The following is an 11,855-nucleotide window of genomic DNA, read 5'->3' on the forward strand; positions in this document are numbered from 1 at the left end:
GATGCTGTTTGCAGTCTTCCCAGTCACTCCTGCATTTGATGGACCAGCCTGACCCCAGACGCTTCTCTCCCAGGCCTGGGAGCAAACAGCAGCATCTTGCTCGGGCTCTCTGCTTCTCTCCTATCCCTGCTCCGGCAGGGCAGGTCGGGCTGTCTTACCTGCTGGTTAATACTAAACCTGAACTAAAATTAGACCCTACGGTTTCTCAAGAGGCATAATATACTTTCCCTCATTTAATCTCGCAAATTTATCTTCTAAATTACTTTTTTTTTCACTTTAGACTTTTTTCCCCTACCAAAAAAGTGTTTTATCTAAAGCCAATGTGAAATGGAGACCCAAGCAATTATGTTCTAGTTAAGTGTAATTAAGTAATCTTAATAATTCGGGTAAACAGACAACACACATTATCAACACTAACTCTATCTACTATCCATATTTACCAAATGAAAGTCCATCCTCGTATTATGCTAAAAAGGAAAATGTTAAAAAGGAAATATAAGCCAGCCCTTGTAACAGAAAAAAAAAAGCCTAAAGGAAAACACAACATGGAACTGCTTACTTTGGACAAAAGGAAAACACGAAGGATGCACCAGAACCCAAATAACAGTGACAGGGTCAGAGTAACTGCACACGGGGCAGGGCTGGCCTTGCATGTGGCCGGCCGGGGCCCCAGTCTGGTACCTGGATGGTTCCCTGAGCCCACCAGGAATGACCCCTGAACACAGTGCCAGGAGGAAGCCCTGGGCATGGCCAGGTATGGCCCCCACAGAAAACCAAACCAACAAAATCCACAAGGACGGTCCACTGGGACAGTTCAGTTTTACTTTCGCCCCATGGTTTTCTGGGGCTACTGCTGGCTCAGTGCTCAGGGGTCAGATTCACCCAACCACATGGAGGCAGGGGACAGCGCAGGGAACTTGAACTAGGAGAGCCCAGACAGAACAGCAGTGAGGGACCAGGAGTCAGCTCTGCCCGCCAGGCCCCTGCCTGATCCGGCCCCCAGGGTCTCTCCCAAGGCTGCCGGCAAGCCCCCCGGCCCCCAGCACAAACAGAAAAAAAAATGCTGGGTTCCATACTTTTGCACTACCATCGATGAGCAATGGCCAAATTGGGGGCGATTTAACACCAAAATGTCAAAATAACAGGAACTAAATACCCTAGACATACAGTAAGAATCTAGGATGCAACACGCCACCCCCATTGATCTGGCTAGCCAGGCGGTTGTCCCCTTCCTCCCTCACGGCTCCAGCTCCGTGGAAGAGGATGGCCACCCCCAATAGAGAGGGGTGGATTTCGGGCCACCCAGGGTATAGGAGTCGCTGCACTGGCTTGCCTGAACCTCCAAACAAGCTCAGAGAGTCTCTGAGTAGAAGCGACAGGAGGGAGGGAACAGGCAGAGACCCAGTAAGAGGCGGAAGACGCTTCGCTCCACAGAGAGCAGGCCATCCACACCACGGCATCACACACTTCAACAACCGCCATCCGAGTAATGAAGGACTCAGCCCCAATCATCAGCCCCTGCCGCCAAGGCAGCAGGACCGAGTCTGCGGAGGCAGAGGGCACTTTGATACTCCGTACGTCGTGCTTCTCAGAGGGAAAACTGGGGATTTTATGGTGGATTAATTTACCGAATACAACATTTAGAAGAAGTCAAAGTTACTCTCACCCATGACGGGTCCCAGTGACATCATGGATCTCCCAATCCGATCCTCTAAACATTAAATATGTATAAACTTAACCCAACCACGAGGAAATACCAGACAAACACATATTCAGGGACATTCTGTTCTAAACAAAACAGGTCTGTAACTCTTCAGAACTGTCAAGATCATAAAAGACAGACTGAGGAGTTTCTCCAGATGAAAGTGGGTTAGACAGAGAACAAAAGCAGTGCTCTTCTGTTCCCGAGCAAACAGGCTGTTCTGGAAGACATAATTAGGACACGCACTCAAGCGGGAGTGTGACTGGAGGTTAGATATCTGGCACTGCATCAGTGTGTGATTCCTGATTTTGATCAGTATATTATGGCCATGAAACAGAAAAATCCTTATTCTTAGAAAAAGCATGGAGTCTTGATGGTTAACGGGGATATTGATGGAGTATTGATGGTAACCATCACGGGCTATTGTTGGTTAATGAGGAATCTGAAGGAGAGAAAAAAGAAAGGCAAACATGCCGGTTATAAAGTTCTGGATTCGAATGTCAACAACTGATGAATCTGAAAGATACGCAGGAGTCATCTGTATTATTCTTGCTGCCTTCCTGTAATGTGAGATTATATCAGAATATAAGGACTTCTGTTGGGGTGGGGTGGAGAGGCAGGAGGCCACTCGGGACCTCCCGCTTACAGGGCAAGTGTTTGCCACTGACGCACTCGTTTGTGATTCTGTGTTTTTGTAAAAGAAAAATCTTCATTTTATTATGGGAATATAATCTCAGGGCTAGGATGAAAGAGACGTTACTGGGGCCTGCTCGAGGCAATCGACGAATAACAGGATGATGAAATGAAAATGAAAAAATTATGGGCGGTCAAGCAAAGCCTAAGAGCTAACCTTCCAAGGGCCAAACCTTTTCACGGGATAGTTCCTTAACCAAGATCCAGAAAAAAAAGGTTAAAACTCTATCTCCAAACAAAAGGGAATGCCCTGTCACAGAGGTAGGGTGGGATGCGGGGATGGGGGGTGGGAGGGATACTGGGATCCGTGGTGGTGGGAAATGGGCACTGGTGGAGGGATGGGTATTTGACCATTGTATAATTGAAACCCAAGCACAAAAATTTGTAAGTCTACAACTGTACCTCATGATGTCTCACTAATAAAAAATTAAAAAAAAAAAAAGAGTAACAACCAAAAAAAAAAAAAAAACTCTGTCTCCAGAGTGGGGTGGAGAAGGTGATGCCAGGACGATGGTGGCAGGTGTGAGGTTGGAGTGTCCCAGGCACGAAACCCGCCACTAACAGTGCTGTAGTCACAGTACATAAGACGAAATAGTTCAAAAGCACATGGAATCCACACAGTATGTTCTGACACCCGGGGCATCTGCCGTCACTCCACTGTGGCACCTGCCCGCTCTCACCTCCCTTTCCACGTGGTGCCCAAGGCCTGCCTGGCTCAGGGAGGGGACAGTGCCCTGGAGCTCAGCAGTCCACCCGAGAGGGCCGGGGACAGGCTCACCAGGCGCCCTCTGCGACCCTCCTGCTAGCAGGACACACTGGGCCGCCACGGTCCACCACGCCCGTCTTGGAGGGAACCTGGGACAGAACTGGGCTGGGGGGAGTCGCAAGTCTCCGAGCATGGCAAGCCAACATGTTCCAGAGCGCTTCATGAGTGTCCCCTGGTCAACACGTCAGTCAGGTGTTATATGGAGCAACTATGGTTCAAGTTTTCCTAAGAAAATAAAGTCATCTCCTTGATAATCGAAAGTCATGCATTTTACTCACCAGTAATAAACCTATGGGCTAATTAAATAACTCTCCAACTCTACGTGGAAATTAACACAGGCTAGAAAATGATGGCTCAGTTTAAGAGATCATTTGAGGGGCCAGAGAGAGTATAGTGGGTAAGAAACTTGCCAACCCCTGCAAAATAAAATAAAATAAAAGTTGCTATGTTGAGTGAAAAGGTGCTATGTTGAGCTATGTTGAAATTTTTTAGTGTGGGCAAGTTATAAAGTTGAAATTGAAGAACTTTGGTTCTGCACTCATTACTGGTAAGCGTTTTAAACAACTTGAACACACAGTGAAAGAGACAAGCTCAAGTCTTGACCCATTCCCCAGAGACGAGTTGGGTTCACTTTCCTCCGCGAAGGCACTTCAGAGCCCATCACCAAGCCAACGGCTACCTGGTGATTGGGGGAGTGTGTGGATGAAGCACACGGAAAGTCCTGGAAAACTCCCGGAACACGAAGCCACACTAACACACTGAGTTTAAAAATAAAGACAAGGCTGGCTGGAGTGATAGCACAGCGGCTGGCCCCAGTTCGATTTCCAGCATCCCATATGGTCCCCCTGCACTGCTGGGAGTCATTCCTGAGTGCTTGAGCCAGGAGTTACCCCTGCGCCTTGCTGGGTGTGACCCAAAAAGGAAAAAAAAAGAGAGAGAGAGAGAGAAGGGGCCAGAGAGCGAGTCCAACAGGTGAGGTTCTGCCTCGCCTGCGGCCAACCCCGCTCGATCCTGGCACCGCCTTATGGTTCCCTGGGCCCCGCCAGGTACAGGCCCCAGGCCAAAAATAAATAAATAAATATGAGCACAGAGGTGTCCTAGGAAACCTACCGTCAGAACTGGTGAGGACAAAGCTCTCTGCCTGAGTCTGCTTCTTGACGCCCACACTTTTGGGGAACCAGTGAAGGTCAATCGGGTAGATCTCCTCAGGAAGTTTCACGATCTGACTCGTCTCACTGGTCAACAGGTTCCACTTGATGATCTGGTGGTCGTCACTGCAGGAGTACAGCTCCTCCGCCGTGGTCCAGCCCACGCAACTCACTAATTCCTCATGTCACCACGTTAAGGAGACATAAAAGGGCGAATATCCCAAGGAATGGAACTATCCCAAGGAAATATCCCAAGGAAAGGTCTAAAATTTTAGAATAAGCATGCATTATGCAGATATTTTAAGACACTTGGGTGGCAAAAGAAGACTGAAATCTACAGAATACCACCTGCTTATATCATGACTATAGTTAACGAGGAACTAGGGGTAAAAACCACTATAGCAAGCCAAAATAAAAATTGCAACCAAACTTTTGGACGTTAAAATCAGGAAATAATTCCATTTCAATTTGCTGTGCCAATGAGATGCTAAGATAGGAACCCTAAAAATCTTACTTTGGTTCAATGTTCAATCTACCAAGAGAATTTCCATTAAAATTTTTTCTAGGGGCTGGAGAAATAGCACAGCAGGTAGGGTGTTTGCCTTGCATGTGGACGACCCGGGTTCGATTCCCAGCATCCCATATGGTCCCCTGAGCACTGCCAGGAGTAATTCCTAAGTACAGAGCCAGGAGAAACACCTGTGCATTGGCTGGGTGTGACCCAAAAAAGCAAAAAAAAAAAAAATTTTTTTTCTAAGGTATCAGGGCTGGAGCGATAGCACAGCGGGTAGGGCGTTCGCCTTACAAGCGGCCAACATGGCCGACCAGAGTTCGATTCCTCCGCCCCTCTCGGAGAGCCCGGCAAGCTACCGAGAGTATTCGATATGCCAGACACAGTAACAACAAAAGTCTCCAATGGAGACATTACTGGGCCCGCTCGAGCAAATCGATGAACAACGGGAGGACAGTGACAGTGACAGTGATCAGGACTAGAAAGGTAGGACAGGGGTTAAGGCATCTGCCTTGCATGTGGCTGACCCAGTTTGATCACTGGTCTTCACGTAGACCCCCAAGTACCACAAGTACTCCCAAACAGAGAGCCAGGGACAGCGCCTGAGTACAGCTGAATGTGGCCCAACTCCCTCAAAAAAGAGACCGAGAAAGAAAGAGAGAGAGAGAGAGAGAGAGAGACAGAGAGAGACAGAGATAGAGACACAGAGAGAGACAGAAAGAGACAGAGAGGCCCCCGCAATCCTCCCTTGCTCAGAGGCTGCTCTGCCCTATCAGGTTGGCAGCGACAGCGGCACCTCAGGCATAACCCAAAGATGCTTCCTCTGGTTGGTCTCTGTGTGCACTGCCGCCTTCTGTGTCCTCCGGTGCCCCATCTCGCCCTCTCTGCCCACTGTGATCTGACTGACTGCAGGCAGCCCTCACCGCGGACAAGACAATGCGGGGCTGGAAGGGCGGCATAGACATAAAGAATTCAGCTGAGCAGAATTAGATTCTCCCTGGCACCCCAGAGGGTCCCCGCGCTCCTGGGGTGAGAAAGGAGGGAGAATGAATTCAAGGAAAACACCCAGGATTACACTTGCAAAGAAATTTGGGTCGTTTTATTTTTTCCATTTTCTCCTTAAACTCCTGCTAGAAACTCAGTGAAACCAAAGAAAAGGTTGGGTTTTTTTATTTTGATTTTTATGTTCTTAAGTACAGTACTTAAGATAGTAAGAAAAATGTCAGTAAGAATTTGTAAGTAGGATTTAAAGGAAATCGTTTTTCTTTGGAGAAACGCCGCAACTCAAATCATTTCAAAAACAGTGTAGCTAACAGAGGGAATGAAGCCTGCTGCCCCCCAGGTAGCCTGTGAAAGGATATGCTTCGGTTCCTTTAAGAGGGAGATTTTCAGTCTCATGTCTCCACTTCAGCAAAAGTGTCAAATGCGGGACTGTCTTCCCTGCAACAAACAGGGAACCAGAAACGCTGTTGTAGACAAACACATACCCAGCACGAAGGCAGCACAACCGCCCCGGACCCCAGCCTGGCCTTTCCCTATCACTACGGGCTCGGAGAACGCTGGAATACACTCCAAAGGTCTAGGCAGGGCTCAGATACGTTTAGGGACCTTAGAGGGGTGGGTCCATAGCCAGCAATGCTCACTCCTGGCAGGGCAGGGGCTGTGGCGTTGTCTCCGAGTGCCAGGGACTGAACCTGGTGGGCCATGGCAAGGTGACCCCCATGCCCTGCACCATAAACCACACTGACCGCAAGGTCCCAGGTCCCTAGTGAGGTTCCCTGCAGAGGCCAGCAGGTATCTTGGGCAACCGCCATGGGAGCCTCGGTGCAATGTGAAGGGAAGAGGCTTAGGAAGGAATGAAACAGTCTCTCCTATTGGTCTGATCAAACTCGGGCCACGGTGCGGGGACATGTGTAAGGCCCCCAGCCCCAGCGCTGCCAGGTATTGCCCTGATGACCCCCACTTTACATACTTTATCTTAATTTTCATAAGCAGCTTGTGAAGTCTTCTTCATGACATTAAAAATATTGAACCTGTGTCCAGTATTTTTAATTAACCTGTGTTCATTACAGTGGGGAGGGCATTTGCCTTGCACACGGCCGACCCGGGTTCAATCCCTGGCATTCCATATGGTCCCCCGAGCCCTGTCAGGAGTGATTCCTGACTGCAGAGCCAGGAGTAACCCCTGAGCATCACCGAGTGTGGCCCTACCCTCCCCCCAAAAAAAGAAAGTTTGAACCTGTGTTCAATCCCTGTTATCACATAAGGTTCCCAGAGCCCCGTCAGGTGTGGTCCCAAAATTCAGAGACAAAGGTAAGCCATACACAGAGCTGGGTGTGACCCATAAGAAAAATAGGTAAATAAAATTAAAATAAGTGATATCTTCGATGCATCCTTTCAACTTAAGGAGAAGAATCACACTTGACTGATATACTAAAATGCTACACAACTATTTAAAAAATGAGATGAAGTTCCATGCACTGGAATAGAGAGGGCTGTTAAATGACAGACAGGTGTGAGGTGGGACCATGCCACTCAACCCTTTTATGTAAATAAGGGACACGAATGTAAGTAGGAAATGCCCTAACATCTTCGGGGCAGATTGGTAAGAAATGTAAAAGAGACCCTGGCGAGGGCGGGGACTGGACGGGAAGAGAAGTTCTTAATCCCCACGTTTTGTTTCTGCCCTGTTTGAAGCTTTGACTCTGTCCCCAGGATTTAATTAATACACTTATATATTCCACATAAGATTGTGTGGTGGGACACGGCTCGATTTTGTTCTCTTCCTTACGCGCTTCTTCATGACTAAGGTCCAAAAGGGCCAGAGGAGGGCCGTGGGCAGATCAAGACGGAATAAACATTACTTTCCAATAAGACTCCTAACGCTCACTGTCTGTAGATTTTTGGGGTTCTGTTTTTGGTGAAGCAAGATCGTATTTATTGAAGGAAACTTGCTCAGAAAGATGTGTGGGCAGAGAAGAGAGGAAGGACGCGTTCAGGGGGACGGGCCTGAAGGGCCAGTCCTGCTGTCTGTAGCGGGACTGCACTTGGCTCACTTTGGGGGTGTCGCCTGACATGCCTTCAGGCACCGGACTGTTCTCTTCCTAATCTAAAATGGGGGGGGGAGAAGAAGGGAGAGAGAAGGAAAGAGGGAGAGGGAGAGAGAGCCGGGCCATGAGCTATAGAGGCAGGCTGTGGGAGAGAGCCGGGAGGGAAACTGAGATACGGGTGATAGGAAATGCACACTGATGAAGGGGCGGGTGATGAAACATTGTATAACTGAAACCTAACCATGAACAACTTTGTAACTGTGTCTCTCACTGTGGTTCAATTAAGAAAAAATTAATAAAAAAATAAGTCAGCCTCTGAAGCATTGGTCGGGACCCTCACAACTATTCTTTTTGTTGGTTTCTTGGGCCATACCCAGCTATGCTCAAGGTTCAGTGCTTACGGCTTGGTGCTCAGGCAACCGTACGTGATGCCAAAGGTTGAACCTGGGTTGGCCGTGTGTAAGGCAAGTGCCTTACCCACTGCACCAGCTCTCAGCCAACCTCCCCGATTTTATTGTTCACCAAAAGTGAGGGTGGGGGTGCCCCTCTTTTTTTTTTTTTTTGCTTTTTGGGTCACACCTGGCGATGCTCAGGGGTTATTCCTGGGTCTGCACTCAGGAATTACTCCTGGTGGTGGTTGGGGGACCATATGGGATGCTGGGGATCGAACCCGGGTCGGCAAGGCAAACACCATACCCGTTGTGCTATCGTTTCAGCCCCAGTCCCCCATTTTTTAATGGAATGAATAATACCTACTTCACAAGTGGGTTATGAAAAGTCAGTAAGATGAAGTATATAATCTGCCCCGTAGGATGCCTCAAATATAGTAAGAACTTCAAGTTTGTTATCTACTTGCTTTTTGTTTGGTTATGATTATGGGGGTCTCCACCTGGTATTCAAGTCTGGGGACCCTCCTGCGATTCTAGGGTGGGCCAGGGTTCAAGGCTGGGGCCTCAATGAGGCCCCAACATGCCAGGATCAACCCAGGCTCCTCTGACAGTGCTCAGAGCTCTCCAGAGCACACCCAGAGGTGCTCAAAGGACTGATGTGTGTGCTGGGTAAAGCAGGGTAGCTGGTGCAAGGCATGCCCCCACACCCCTAATGGCTCCAGTCTGTCGCAATACGAATACGTAGTGAAAATTAGTCCTGTCATCAATTCAGGATTTTTGGAGTGGGCCACATGTGGTGGCTCAGAGAACTGTGCTCTCCCACAAACCTGGGTTCTGCCAAACACAGCAGTAATTGAGCTTTCTCCTGGCCCCCACAGCCCCAAGGACCATTTTTCTAGGGGGCTGGAGAGATAGCACAATGGGTAGGGCGTTTGCCTTGCATGCAGCCAACCCAGGTTCAATTCCCAGCATTCCATATGGTCCCCTGAGCACTTACAGGAGTAATTCCTGAGTGCAGACCCAGGAGTAACCGCTGTGCATCGCCAGGTGTGATCCAAAAAGAAAAAAAAAAAAAGACCATTTTTCTAATATAAACAGCAAGGATGCAAGGATTCTCTCTTCAAGACGGCTGAAAGTACAGGAATAGCTGTTCGTAATTTACTTCATTCTAACGGAACTGGCTGCTTCTTATAACTAGACTCTGGCAGTCTTATGAGGTATCCAAGTATTGGCAGTCAAGTCACTTGTCTTTTGTGGTACTAATCTCACTTCAAATAGCTTCACTTATTCTGCGTATCCTCCATGTGGCATGGTTGGATTCAATTAAATCCAAAGCTTTTATTCACTCTATTGACTTACTGAAATTGCATTTTTCTCACCGGTCATTGAACGAAGGCAATAAACTAGGATTTATCTGTGACTCATCTTTTTTCCTACCCCCTTGTCACAATTGCAAAGTTTCCCCAAAAATAGTATCTAACTTGGGGCTGGTGTAGAACGCAGTGGGTAAGGTTCAATCCCTCGCATCCCATACGGTCCCCTGACCACTGCCAGCAGTGACTCCTATATGCAGAGCCAGGAGCAACCCCTGAGCATGGCCAAGTGTAGTCTAAAAGCAAAACAACAAGAAAATTAAGATCTAACTTTAGAATTTTATACTTAGCCACTAAAATCTACCAATAAAATCAATATATATATATATTTTATATATATATAAATTTTCCCCAAATGACTGATTTTCCATTCTACTAGGGTTAATATCCAGACAGCACTATCAAATGCATAGAGCATGTGTGCTGGATAAATAACACACAAGCCTATGAAGTAACTGTCACATGTGGGCTTTATAAATAAATACTCTCGGATTGGTAAATTGTGCGATATAGCTAATACTTGATGGAATTTAGGATGCTTGTTATCTTTCTGCTATTTCCCAGCTACACATTCAATCTGATATAATCTTTGCTGTTTTCATGGTTGATATCTCTCCATGCAGACTTTTTTCCCCCGTTGAATTTTGGACCACACCAGGTGGTGCTCAGGGCTTACTCCGGAGTCTTTGTTCAAGGATCACTCCTGGCAGGAAAAGGGGGATATGGGATTCGGGGGAACACGATACATGGTGCTGGGGATGGAATCTGGTCAGGCACATGCAAGGCCAGTACCTTTCCCTCCAAAAATCCAAACTTCAGAAGCGCTCAGGGAATCACTCTGATCATTTTATCTTTTCAGCCCCCCTACCGTCCAAAAGGGCTTCGTCTTTTGAAAGGTTTGCCTTTTGAAAACAATGCCTTCCCACCTCCCCAACTCCAAATGCAAACCACACCAGTCTCCCCCCACACCAAAGTCCTATCCTTGCAGGGAATGGGCTGCTGCCCCTCCTTGACAAGCACCACTGGACCCAGTATGATGCTCCAGGGGCAAGAGTCCTGCGACTTAGGACTACATGACGGTTTCATTCACAAAGCGGGTTTACTGGAGCTTTCAAATGAAAGGCCCAGAGTATGCAAAAGTTAAGAGAAGAACCGAAGGGGGCTCCCAGTTCCGATCCTTCCCGGATGCGCGAGCGGGAATAATCCCTGGCCAGCAAAAAAAATCAGCAGTTACGGTTTGGGGGAGATTCGGAGGAGTCTGAGACATCTAAATCTGGAGAAGAGCAGCAAACTGTCGGGGAAACGCACACTCCGAATTTAACACACTCTGTCCGGGGCGGGGCGGGGGGGGGCTGCCGATGTCCTACCAGGAGATCCCCACCCCTGGGCCTAAAGCCCACCAAGAACACGCAGCTCCCTGCAAACAGGGAGCTCGCTCCGAAACCGTCTTCCAAGCAGCGGCGCCCAATGGGCATCCCGGGGCCAGACGGGCCGAGGGTGCGGCACCCCTCTCCTCCCCCGGGGGGCCCGCCGCTGGACCGAGGGCCCGGGACCCCGGCATCCGACCGCGCTCCACCCGGGAGGGCCGTTCTCCCGCTGGCCCGGACCTCACGGCAGCACCGGCGCGGCGCCCCCCGGAGCTCCCGAGGCCCGGTTCCGCCCGCGCCCGCAGCACCCGCGGCCCGCGAGGGGGGATGCGGGCGCTGCCGGCCCCCGCCGCGCCACGCGGGAGAGTTACCTCGCCCGGGAGGCGGCGCGCCCGGCTCCACGCCACTCCGCAGCCCCGGCCCGCCGCGGCGCCGCCGGACCCCGTCACCATGGAGACGCGCACCCCACGCCCCCGCCCGCGGCCGCCCTCCTCCTCTCGCGAGGCTTCCCCGGGGCGCGGCGCCCGGGCCCCCGCGCGCGCGCGCCCGAGTCCCCGCCCCCTCGGCGGCCCGCCCTCCCGCGGGAATCTCATTGGCTGGCGGAGCCACGCCTTCCGATGGGGGCGGGGCCCCGCGCGTCGCTTCCTCCGCTCCCCAAGTCGCCAGGTGTTTGTTGCAACAGTGTGGGGGTGTCGAATGCCTGTTAGCCGGGGGGCTTGGGGGTCTTTCCGGGAAATACTGACGTGGTGGGGGGGCTCTGGCTCGAGAGGGAGGGAAGCAGGGGCGCGCGGGAGAGGACGGACACGCACCCGCAGGCGCGCGTGCGCGCTCCCGCCCCCGCGCATGCGCGCCGGCG

General features: G+C 50.2%; 1 protein-coding gene across 1 annotated transcript in view; it reads right to left on the reverse strand.

The window, feature by feature from the left end:
* The window catches only part of IFT80 (intraflagellar transport 80), a 54,391-nt gene extending 50,059 nt beyond the window's left edge, over positions 1-4,332 (reverse strand). Inside the window, exon 1 of the mRNA XM_056114323.1 lies at positions 4,272-4,332. The gene's annotated coding sequence lies outside the window, so the exon portion shown is untranslated. The remainder of the gene's footprint in view (positions 1-4,271) is intronic.
* Positions 4,333-11,855: the final 7,523 nt, after the last annotated feature.

This window comes from Sorex fumeus, unplaced genomic scaffold (assembly GCF_029834395.1).
Source record: "Sorex fumeus unplaced genomic scaffold, SorFum_2.1 ptg000024l, whole genome shotgun sequence".
Classification (NCBI taxonomy): Eukaryota; Metazoa; Chordata; class Mammalia; order Eulipotyphla; family Soricidae; genus Sorex; species Sorex fumeus.